Source organism: Brachyhypopomus gauderio, chromosome 15 (assembly GCF_052324685.1).
Source record: "Brachyhypopomus gauderio isolate BG-103 chromosome 15, BGAUD_0.2, whole genome shotgun sequence".
NCBI lineage: Eukaryota > Metazoa > Chordata > Actinopteri > Gymnotiformes > Hypopomidae > Brachyhypopomus > Brachyhypopomus gauderio.
In genome coordinates, this window is record NC_135225.1 from 7,408,307 (window position 1) to 7,421,008 (window position 12,702).

The window sequence follows — 12,702 nt, forward strand, 5'->3', positions numbered from 1 at the left end:
GAGGTGAGTGTGTCTGGCCCTGCCACGGCGCTGTTTAATGGGCCTCTGAAAAGGCACTCAAAAGGCAGACACAAATGTGTGTATGGGCAGAGGGCCAGCACAGGCTCTGGTGGAGGTGGGGGTGGAGAGGGAGGCCACGCTGATCTTAAACGGAGAGGTGGAGTTGGAGGGGGGGTGGAGGAGATTGTGGAGGAATGCTCGAGGACAAAGCTGTTGCAAGGGGAAAGGTAGAAGAGAGGGAGAGAAGGACGGAGAGAGAGAAAGAACACGCATGAAACACAGAGGGAGAGAGGGAGGAAGCATGTGTTGTGTTGACAAGAGACTGGAGAAAAAAGGAGAGAGGTCAAAGTGGAAACAGGCAGGACAGAACAGCAGGAAGACGAGGCAGCTGGGTGGAGATACAGCGTGGTGGAGATACAGCTCGGTGGAGATACAGCGTGGTGGGTAGGTAGGTGTGGGGTGAACACTGCATCCCTACTTCATATTTAGGTGGGTAAGGAAGTCAACTAGGGACAGCAATAATCATTTTGAAGTTCCCTGCTCCAGATTTGAAAGTAAAATCACATCTTGACCCTAAATTCTCCGAGTAATGGGAGGAGCGGTTGGCAGCAGGGGAGCGGTACAGTGTGAGTGAAGCGTGCGGTACAGTGTGGGTGAAGCGTGTACAGTGTGAGTGAAGCGTGTGGTACAGTGTGGGTGAAGCGTGTACAGTGTGAGTGAAGCGTGTACAGTGTGAGTGAAGCGTGCGGTACAGTGTGGGTGAAGCGTGTACAGTGTGAGTGAAGCGTGTACAGTGTGAGTGAAGCGTGTGGTACAGTGTGGGTGAAGCGTGTACAGTGTGAGTGAAGCGTGTGGTACAGTGTGGGTGAAGCGTGTACAGTGTGAGTGAAGCGTGTGGTACAGTGTGGGTGAAGCGTGTACAGTGTGAGTGAAGCGTGTGGTACAGTGTGGGTGAAGCGTGTACAGTGTGAGTGAAGCGTGTACAGTGTGAGTGAAGCGTGCGGTACAGTGTGGGTGAAGCGTGTACAGTGTGAGTGAAGCGTGTACAGTGTGAGTGAAGCGTGTGGTACAGTGTGAGTGAAGCGTGCGGTACAGTGTGAGTGAAGCGTGCGGTACAGTGTGAGTGAAGTGTGTGGTACAGTGTGAGTGAAGCGTGCGGTACAGTGTGAGTGAAGCGTGTACAGTGTGAGTGAAGCGTGTACAGTGTGAGTGAAGCGTGTGGTACAGTGTGAGTGAAGCGTGCGGTACAGTGTGAGTGAAGCGTGCGGTACAGTGTGAGTGAAGTGTGTGGTACAGTGTGAGTGAAGCGTGCGGTACAGTGTGAGTGAAGCGTGTGGTACAGTGTGAGTGAAGCGTGCGGTACAGTGTGAGTGAAGTGTGTGGTACAGTGTGAGTGAAGCGTGTACAGTGTGAGTGAAGCGTGCGGTACAGTGTGAGTGAAGCGTGCGGTACAGTGTGGGTGAAGTGTGTACAGTGTGAGTGAAGCGTGCGGTACAGTGTGAGTGAAGCGTGCGGTACAGTGTGAGTGAAGCGTGCGGTACAGTGTGGGTGAAGCGTGTGGTACAGTGTGAGTGAAGTGTGTGGTACAGTGTGAGTGAAGCGTGTACAGTGTGAGTGAAGCGTGCGGTACAGTGTGGGTGAAGCGTGTACAGTGTGAGTGAAGCGTGCGGTACAGTGTGAGTGAAGCGTGCGGTACAGTGTGGGTGAAGCGTGTCCAGGTAGACTGAAGGAATCTAGCAGGTACAAGACAACACACACGAAGTGCACCTACACACACACACACACACACACACACACACACACACACACACACACACACACACACACGTGCTCTCAACTTGCTTTAAGAGATTTAATTTCAGTGGTGTTGAAGCACAATAAACCAAGATTTACACTACAGTGCAAATTAATAACCATGTGCTCAGATGAAACGGCAAAATGAACACTGATTTTTAAACTAAATATGATATTTATTTTCAAGTGCAAATGTACTAAGATATGTATATTCACAGTTATTAAATATTCATGAAGTCCTATTTATTACTTGTCCATCATGTTCATTATGTATTCGTCTCCCACTCAGATCTCAGGAAAAGGAGAGCATGAGGGAAAACAACACAGGAAGGTAAGATCAAATCACATCTCTATTTCAGACGCCAAAGGAAGGCAAACTTCATTCTGAGGCGTGGAGCTGCAGAGAGCACCTCTCTTTTTGTTTTGTTTGATTTTTCATCCCTCAATTCTGTTTCATGTTTCTGATAATAAGATACATTCTTATTATATTGTAGATTCGGAGCAGGCAAACTGTGAATATGCTACCCACATATTCTAACACACATACACACACCCTCTCCCTCCCTCTCATCTTCCTGCCAGACCATGCCAAGGGAGGAGAAACAACAGCCCCCCCAATGTGTGTGTGTGTGTGTGTGTGTGTGTGTGTGTAAAATGCAGCGCTGTTTTGACAATGGCAGTAAAGTGGGGAAAGTGGCAGGCCCTTGTGTGCAGGTCATCACTCTTAATGCAGAGCGTGTCATCAGTCCTGGGGACAACAGCAGAAATGATGTGGCTGATACATATGAAACAGGCGTCATGCATAAACATGGGCTCCGTTTGGGAGGGGGGGGGCGGGGGGGGGGGGCAGTGGGCAGGGAGAGGGAGCTGGAGAGGGAACTGGTGGGGGGGGTGGTGGTGGGGGGCAAGGGGCCGGGGGCGAGGTGATGGTGCCATGGGGATATTGCTTCGGCGGGCCGCAGCCTGGATGGCTCTTCAACCCTGTTTATTATTCATGAGCTTTGGGGGGTGTAATAAGCCACACCTTGGCTGGGCGGCCGTGGCAAGGCTGTGCTAAGTGATGGATCGTGACAGCACTGACGGAGAATATATCATGATTAAGATCAAATAATACAGTTCTACACCACACCTCTGAGCATCCGACACGCACACACACGCACCCACACACACACACACACACACACACACACACACACACACACACACACACACACACACACACACACACACACACACCACAGGAACTGTAAAAGACCACACAACAGCATCAGTGTCATCACAAAAACATTAATCTCAGCCTCACAGAGTCTCTGGCAGTCTAAAGTGACCAGGGCAACTTGACTCAGACTGTGTCACAGAGCCAGTTCTGTCTGGGTAACTACACTCCCTCTCTCCTCCTGCTAAATAAGAATGCTCTGTGGCATACAAATACGAATCCTCTGTGGCATGCTGTCTGAGTTCCTGAATACACACTGATATTTGCCCTCTCGCTAAAAGAATAACCGGAAATTGCTGTGATGTTTTCAGAAATGTAAATCTACGTGAGCTTTGGTACTCGTGCACTAGATGCGCTGCAGTTATTTATCCTTTCACCATCGAGCTTAAGTGCACAAGTAGTGTTTAAGCCTAGCAGGCATGGTGAGGGCCTGGCGTCTCCCGTGAGACTGGAGGTTCAGCAGTTAGCCTCCAGCTTTTCCAGTGTGTCCATGTTTGTGTTTGTCCATGTACTGTGTCATTGTGTCACCGTGGCACTGAGCTCGCGTTCCCCTTACAAATACTCGCATCCCGTAAAAAGCCCTGTTTGTGTAGAATAACAGAAACGCAGCCTGCTAGTTCCTCCTGTTTGCTGGGAGCCTGACGTGTAGGCAGGCACGTGAAGGAACACGACTCTGCGTGAACCTCAGGGGCACGTCGGCCTTCCTGATGAGGGGGTTACGGACTGCTGGCGTGCCAGACCAGGACGGCAACGCTTGCACAATGACTTTATTTAACCGACATTAAGGCTGGTGCCAGTTTCAAAAGCATGTGTCCAAGAGGCAAGACCAAAAAGTTCAAAAGACCAAGACCAAGACCAAGACCAAGACCAAGACCAAAAGTCACTGATAGAAATAGTTGGAGAAGTAGAAAAAAAGCGAGCAGACTCACATCCAGCACGCTGTGGAAGATCTACTGGAGGAGACTAAACTTTGCAGGCTGGGGAATGACGAGTGGACTATTTTGGGGAGGCCACAACTCTTCCTCGTCCGCTCACGGCGAGAAAGAAAGCAGGTGTATGGCGCTGGGAAACATTAGGACAGGATGTGCAGATCCACAGAAGGACAGAGAACAAGAGCTCCATCTCTCCTTCAGCAGCTCCATCTCTCCTTCAGCAGCTCCATCTCTCCTTCAGCTTCAGCCAGATTCTGCTGTAGTTCACGCTCACCAAACCTCAGTGAGAATGCGACTGTGTCTCCATCCACCAAAGAAGCAGCAGAGAATTCCCCCTTTACAACTCCCGACAGAAAACCAGTGTTGTGGGATAAGTGATGTGTGTGCATCATTTGTCATAAATCATTCAAATTAATATGAATAATTATTAATGATAACTAATATAACATCACTCCTGTGTTTGGTCTGTGTTGGTATCATCGTGTATCATATGGCATTATCCTACTGTGTGGTCATCACCGTCAACCGCTAAGGAACAGAACATGATTGGACTTTTTTATCTGTGTTCTAGATACCAGTTTTCTACAGGTGAGAGTTCTCCTGCCTGTTTGGCCATACTGGTTTGGCCTGATGTGCAGCTCTGTGATGTCTTCATCATCCTCCTCTTTACCTGAGCTTTTCACCAGCGATGGCCATTCCTACATGGAGTTTGGCGGCAGGAACTGGATTCTGGCAGCGTAGCTGTCGCCGTGTTGTGTGAGGAAGAGCTTCACACTGGGACCACGCCCCCCAGCCATCTCCTCCCAGCTCATCCACTTCACACATATTCCTGAAATCTCTGCCAACCCTCTTGAAGTGGATTCTGAAGGCAGCGTTCTACACGTTCTTGCTGCCACGTATGCCATCCTGGATTATGGGCCGTGTCGCTCTTCCACTGCGGGAGTGTCGAGAAGCTCGTGTGTAAACGGTCCACCGGTGTGGGCTGCCACCGACACCGTCTCACGGCCTCACCCGCCTTCCCCTGTTTACAGCCACAAAGCAGGTCTTCTATTAATGAATGCATTGATTTGCAACCTGCTGATTGTAGCTGTTGATGCAAGCTCACCTGCTAGGTTATAAAGAGCAAGCACCAAGCTATCCGGGGCTGTCTAATGCAGTTTCTTATTAGAGAGTCTTTCTGTAATACTCAATGTGCATATTGGGGGGGGAAACGTAGTTGTTCAAAAAAATAAAGGCAATGTTATTGACCTTGGCTCCTTTGAGAGGCATGCTTTAGTGCGCAGGTGAGAGGAATGTGGACACTGGGACTTTAATTCATCCAGCGCAGAGGGGTGGGGTGGGGGGGGGGGGGCGAGGGAGACGCAGGCATAGCCAGTATCTACAAGCTGCATTCCAAAGGGAGATGTTTTCAATTCACTCATTATAGGGAGGTCATTCACGGTCAAGTTCAATGCCATGCAAGAAGTGTTGACGGCGAGGAGCGCCACCCACACACCGAGCACCCAGCGGAGGCAGAATTACGTGAACTATGTAGCCTAATTTTTGGGGCAAATACAAGAAAATTAGCCCTGTGTGCTATTTACATTCAAAAACAGGAGTAATGGGAGGGGGTGTGTGTTGGGTGGGGTGGGGGGGGTGTTGGCGTGGGGGGGGCGGATGGAGAGAGGCAAGGAGAAAAATAGGTGGACATTAGTGATTCAGAGGAGAGGGGGGGAAGGTGATGGAAACCATAACAAAGTAAACACGCTCTCCAGAAGCGCGCTGCTGTAATGACGTTATTAGTATGCATGTAGCCGAGCCCAAATGTAGCCCATAACGGTCCGAGCCCCCTTTCGCCCACACTGGTGTTTTCTCCCCTCTCCCCCAATAATGGCTTTAGACTCTATTCAAAGCAGGGACACTTGGAGATCGCGGCCAGAGAAAGGACAGGATCGGGAGATAATGCGCATCAGCAAATGGAACACGACCGGTGTGGCCGTCCGCGGTGCCACCCATTGTCTGCGTCGCCAACGGATGATAGCGGCCGTGCGGGACAACAAAGCACGGCCAGCACGGGCCGGGCATATTAAGAGTCAGCCCCGGTCCACCACAGTCAGCCTGTGCACAGAGAGGGGCAGAGACGGGCAAGCAGACAGCCAGAGACACACTGCCTGGGAAAGATAAATAGTAAATACATCAATTTAGGTCCGTCTGCGTTCCACCATCAAACGGCGTTATGAAACATTTAACTTTAAAACACATTTGGATATTTGCATGAAGAGGCGGTTATAAAAGAACGGTGGGTGGGAGAGTGATGGAAGGAGGGCTTAAGGTTCATTTGCATATGTATGTTGGTGTGTATGGAAGGGGGCAGGGCACAGACAGGGGGCGGGGTGGGGGGCGGGGTGAGTGGCGCAAGGGGGGTGGTGGAGGGGGGGGGGGGGGGGTTGAGTGACATAGAGAAAAAGCCAGTTTCTCCTCCACAGCCTTCCTTACTTCCATATTCAGACCAGAAAAAACATCACATATATGCTACAGTAATTATACTTTTAAGTATTAAAGAAATATATAAATATACAATACTACTGTTTCCATATACACGCCGTGATATCAATATCAGCAGTACTTTATGTAACGTCTAGTGCTGATTAATTTCACTTTACTTTGGAAATCTTTCATGAAGTGCATTATTGGCCTATTATCTCGGTTCCCTGCCTGTAAATTGACATTTTTAGTTTGATGCTATAGCTCTGTGAGAGCCTTCTGGTCCCTCCTTACCCAAACACAGTGACCATGAAGGCTTTTGGAGGAGCTGTTGTTGCTGTTTGTTTGGAAAACAAATGTCAAAATTCTTTTTGAAAATATTTATTATATTCTGTGTAACACACCTTTAACTAAACACCCTCAATGACAATGAGTGATTATTTTGTTTGAAAACTATTTTTAAATTGTTTCTGGTATGTATTCTTTGTAACACTCTGAGGGGACAGTTCTATTCAGGAGTCATGTTCAAGGCCTTTTACATTTTATATTAGATTAGATATCTCATTGTGGTAAAACACTTCATTTGAAAAATGACCTGTGAAGTGATTTACCACGGCCTAATGAGTGCTTGTAATAGCAAAACCGTGTAGGTCAGTGGTCCACAATGCTGCAGGAATAGACTGTCCTCCAGGACGTCTTCTCTGGACATATCACAGCGAAGCTGTGGACATTCAAAACAGTCTGATTCAAAGATTCAGAGTGAAACCTGAACATTGAGTCTCTTCAAAGAGTTTTCATACACATCTGTTAGTGAAAATCAAGCATGGGGGAATTTGTGAGCAGGATAAATTTGTTCAGAATAGATCCAGATGGATTATAAGGACATACAGAATGTCTGTGTCTCTTCAGCTGAAGGCCAGGGTTCTGTGCCTGTGTCTGATAGCCTCAATGGGGTAACCACGGTACCAAACGTACCCAAACAGCCATACACAAAGATATGTCATTGTTTCTCATTTAACTGTAACCTCAGCGGTCAGATTTTCCATTAGGCATACAGCCTTTCGTTTGTGTTGTGGAAAATGTTGACTTCTTTCCTGAGTTTCTGCAGGGAAAATGGATGGGTTTGATTTATTTGCTCATCTCTCTGGACGTGACGCGGTCCAAGTCCGAGTGGGGGGGGGGGTGCATCTCCGGCTCACTGCCGTGCCCGGATAAAGAGCCATGAATCTCAGGCTAGGCTGGCCAAAGTCAACTGGTTAGCTCTGTTATACAGCCTTGGCAGCCGGATGATGGAGGAGGCCTATAAATTCAACAGTGGCCCCTACTGTCAGAGGCCGGTGGGGCCGTGTGGTCGTGCGCATCACCGTCACGGTGGCACGCAGGAGCCGTGGCCTCGTCCGCGGTGAGGCCACACCGCTCGCCCCCGCCCTCCCTCCACCCTGACGCTCCCAACTCACCCCGAGGGCCGGCTCCATCTGTCTCCCGTCCTGACTCTAATCTAACACCTCTCTCTGGACAAAACACCTGCAGATTCCCGGCCTTAAGACGTCACCCCTCCAAAAGCCATCCTCTCCGAAATCCGCCTTTTGGAGTCGGGGCCCTCAGAGGGAAGTCTTCCGCGACTAAGACCTCCAGAGCTCAGCCTGTTTGAACTAAGCCTTTGAGAGCTTAGCCTTTCAGAAGGCTAGTGGAGACCAGGAGAGGGAGAGAGCTGAGTGGGCCGTGGGCCGGCAGCACACGCCCGCTCTGTGGCAGGACCCTTTTAGCACCGTGGTGACTGCGACTGCTCTCGCCAGTGTCACATACTGAGCTGAAATGTGACACCTTTTTTTTTTCTTACCTCCTCTTGTTCAGACTCTGTGTTTTGTCTCTTACCATGAACTGAAGACATCTCATTTCACAGGTCCTGAATTATTTAAACAATTACAAGAAAAGTTTCCCCTGATATTTGAGTGTGACAGAAATGTGCGTGCATGCGTGCCTGTGTGTGTGTGTGTGTGTGTGTATGAGCAAGCCTGTGTAGGCATCTGTTGAGATAGCCATGGGTCAGTGGGGAAGGTAACAAAACTACTGAGGTGCTGTCTTGCTCTCTAGAGGACACTGAGCACATGTTCACTCTGAGTGTGCGTGCGTGCGTGTGTGTGTGTGTGTGTGTGTGTGTGTGTGTGTGTGTGTGTGTGTGTAAGAGAGAGAAAGAACAAGAGAGAGAGAGAGAGAGTCAGTGGTGTGTGTGTGTGTGTAAGAGAGAGAAAGAACAAGAGTGTGCGTGCGTGCGTGTGTGTGTGTGTGTGTGTGTGTGTGTGTGTGTGTGTGTGTGTGTGTGTTTTCTGAAGGGATGGTGTCACACTGGAAGTGTTAAGCCATGGTCCGGGTTGGTGTGAAACCCAGTCTGAAGTCTCACTGGTCTCCAATCATACTGCTCACGTGGCCCCGGCCCAGTGCTAATGCACTGAGTCACAACACAGACTCTCACTCACCCAGAATTTTGCCACTTGACTTAGCATGGACTTTATTCTTAGGGGCCTCTGAAACCCATGGAATGAGAGAGGATCAAAGAGGCTTCAAAGCCACACAAGCAGATCAATAATTAAATGAGTCACATCATTATATATTTGTGAACATTGTTGAGTTATTGTCAGCTGTTTTTTATCATCACTATTGAACCCTCTGCTTTGGTATCATTTAGTACATGATGTATCTTCGGTATCTTGCGTATGTAAGGTCTTGCAATCTTGAGAATAATCAAATTACTGTGAAGACTCTTGTCTTGCAGAGACACTAGAGAGTGTTTGGACATTTTTTGTCTCACAGAGACAATGTCAAGAGTTAGCAGAAAAAGTAGACCAAACCGGCCCGCACACACACAAACGACCGCACGCACACACGACCGCACACTCGCACACACACACGACCGCACGCCCGCACACACACACGACCGCACGCTCGCACACACACACGACCGCACGCCCGCACACACACACGACCGCACGCCCGCACACACACACGACCACACGTCCGCATGCCTGCATTCCTGCCTCCATAGTTGGGCTTAACGTGCATGAACTGTCTCCCTTCATCTAGTGATCTTGGCTGTATGTCTGTATTCCAGCTACCTTTAATTAAAAGCTGAACTATATTGGTAATCACAATTGTTGAGTCATTTGTAATTCTGTAAATCATGTCTAATACTGCATAATGTGTTGCTGAATCTCTGCATGGAGTAATATTCTTTATGTATTTTGGTAATGTGTTTGTCTTTTAGGGCAGGGTGTCTGTTGGTAATGAATGAAAGACAACCTGTTTGTGTGTGTGTGTGTGTGTGTGTGTGTGTGTGTGTGTGTGTGTGTGTGTGTGTGTGTGTGTGTGTGTGTGTGTTTATAAGAACCTCATGCTGCTATAAATCTACTGAGCGTGGACGACAGCGCAGTGACTGTGTGAGTTTCAGGTACTTATGCCTCATAAATTGAACCCTTGCTTCTCAATTGTCATCAAAGTGGAGCTACTGTTAGGCTGTGCCTGCCTTGTGCTGGTGGTGTGGTGGTTAGCACAGCTGCCTTCCAAGTAGTTGACCCGGGTTCAGTTCCTGACTAATGGTGGTGTTTTATTTCATTTCACTGCTCCTTTGTATCTGCTATGAGCGTGCACGTGTCAAATAAACTTTAGTCTGATTTGATTTGTAAACTCATACAAGATCCTTTACACCTCTGCCACACATACGGCAGCAGTGATCCCGCCCAGTGAGGCCCTATGGCAGCAGGGGAACTCGGGACCCAGGGGCCCCTGCAGCCGGGTCCCATGCTCTGGAGTTGCTCTAGCATCTGGCCCTGGAACCAGTTTTACCCACAACCCACACGGGTCCAGAAGAGAGCTCATTCTCCATGAACCTCCATACTAACATAGTGCACATGCTGTGTTTCCATCATGTCCTCTGTGATAACATATACATATATTTAGACTGATGAAGGTTGATTGTTTTGAGAGTGAACTTACTCACCCCAGGTTATTCTAATGCCAGCCCCCGTGCACAGTGCTGCTCCTGTCACGAGTCCTTGTCCATACTGTTTACCGAAGAGCCCCGCCCACACAGAAACACATTTAATTAGCAGGAGTTAAGTTGGGCCTTAATTAAAGAGCAGACACAGGCTTGCTTTGGCGCTTAGCTTCCCATCAGCCCCCTTTCACAGAACAATGAGCTCTGGTAAACTGTAATTTGTTCTTTGTTAAGATTAGATTCTGCTGTTTCATGGCAGTTGAAATGGTACGAGAAAAGGTCCGAGTTCTCTTTCCTCTCTCTCCTGCGCCTCATTCTTCTGCTCATCTCTCAGGCTTAGATGTTGTAACCATGGCAATGGTGTTTGGGCTGAAAAGAGCCCATAATTTTTTAGTAGGATTAATTCTGGGATGTAAGACACATAGCACGGAGTCCTTGTCAAAAGCCGGTCCGTCCTGGCCGGGGCTGGCGTGCCCACACAGTGCTCGCCTCCACAAAGCATATGAGTTGACAATCTGGTCATTTTTGACTTATGTCTCCTCATGCCATATTGACACAAAGTGGTTTTCCAGAGAGACACTGCCTATATTTCAATCAGCATTAACCAAAACATTGGACAGAGGTGGAACGGCAAACAGAGCAGCGACACACACAGCCAAGCCAACGTCACGTCTCTCTATGCAAGTTGGACGCTCCCAATGAAGAATAAACATTTAGAGCAGCAGGAGAAAATATATTAAGAGCAGAAAAAGTAGAAAAGAGGGCAAATCCTGCGAAAGCCACCGCCAAACCGGCCCGCACACACACGCACACACGACCGCACGCTCGCACACACACACGACCACACGACCGCACGCCCGCGCACACATACGACCGCACGCTCGCATGCCTGCATTCCTGCCTCCATAGTTGGGCTTAACGTGCATGAACTGTCTCCCTTCATCTAGTGATCTTGGCTGTATGTCTGTATTCCAGCTACCTTTAATAAGACGCATTAAAAGCTGAACTATATTGGTAATCACAATTGTTGAGTCATTTGTAACTGTTGCTCTAAACCTTGTACTGACGTGTCCCGTGAAGCTGAACTGAAGCAGAGGTGTGAGTGTTTGGAGGAGAGGCCGGGTGGTGGTGACGGGGTCAGGGCTCACTCCACGGGGCTGTGGAAGTGGACGCTCCACTGACCGCCGTATTACGGGGCTCCTCTGTCTCTCCACACCTCTCCGGCATTACGAACTTAGTCATGGCACCAAAATAGTCATAGCATGTGCTGGCTGTGGAGACGTGACTAAATTATCGGCTGAAGGATTGAAAAAAGGGAGCAGGGAAGGAAATACATGCATAACTATTGTCTAAAACTTGGAGGCGAATATTCCACCCCAGTCACATGTGAATTATTATTCTGAATTCTAATGCAGGGCTTGGAGGCAGACCTCTGCACCTCTGTGTCAGGGTGCAGATCTATGTGGCATCTAAAGGCGAGAGCATCTGTATTCTGTGGGGAGCAACAGACAGCACGGTGTCGTCAGGCAAGTTTAGAAGCTCGTATCTACTGGATGAAACTGTATGAGGTGCAGTTTATTGTAACCCCAAATCCCTCCAAACATAGACAGGGATTAACTGTTCAGAAGGTTCAGGCTAAGCTTCTGAGGTGCTTCTTACATTCCTAAACATGCGGTGTGTTTTCTCCTTTAAAATAAAGAGGAGGAGGGGGAGGGGCTAACAGATGAAGGCCGGTCCTGCTATCTCCCCATGGATGTCCCACTGGGCCCACATCTCTCTCTCTGCTTTATGTACTGCTGCTCGGGAACGTGCGGGGAGCAGAGGTGGGAGGGGCGGGGCCTCCTGCAGCCGTAGCAGAAGATGGAGCGATGTTCCTGGAGTAAGTTCCTCTCCTGCTCCGAGTCCCCGGCGGTCTGCCAGGGAGGAGCTGGAGGAGAGTGAGGGAGGGAGGAGGAGTGATGTTGACTGGTGTCCAGGTGTCTGTTTTGGGGAGATCACAGCGGCGTTTGCCGAGACGAGAAGGTGCCGCGTGCTGACATGTCGTCCCGCCGCAATCGCACTGATTAAAGATTACACTGTCATAACGCTGTGGCTGGAGACAAGGAAGATAGTTTTTCTTTATTAAACTTTCATAAAGGTTTATACTGACGATGCATTATGGATGAGGCGGAAGGTCAGGACAAGATCATAAACTCTAATACACACTACGTCTAGCACTACATCCAACCCAAACACATAACCCACCCCCCCCCCCCCCACCCCCCCCCCCCCCCCCACACACACACACACACACTCACATGCTTACA

General features: G+C 49.1%; 1 long non-coding RNA gene across 1 annotated transcript; it reads left to right on the forward strand.

The window, feature by feature from the left end:
- Nucleotides 1–209: 209 nt before the first annotated feature.
- LOC143477100 (uncharacterized) lies at nt 210–5,241 on the forward strand. The gene is made up of 3 exons (XR_013121467.1): nt 210–448; nt 2,084–2,125; nt 4,514–5,241. It is a non-coding gene; the product is annotated as an uncharacterized LOC143477100 (long non-coding RNA).
- Nucleotides 5,242–12,702: the final 7,461 nt, after the last annotated feature.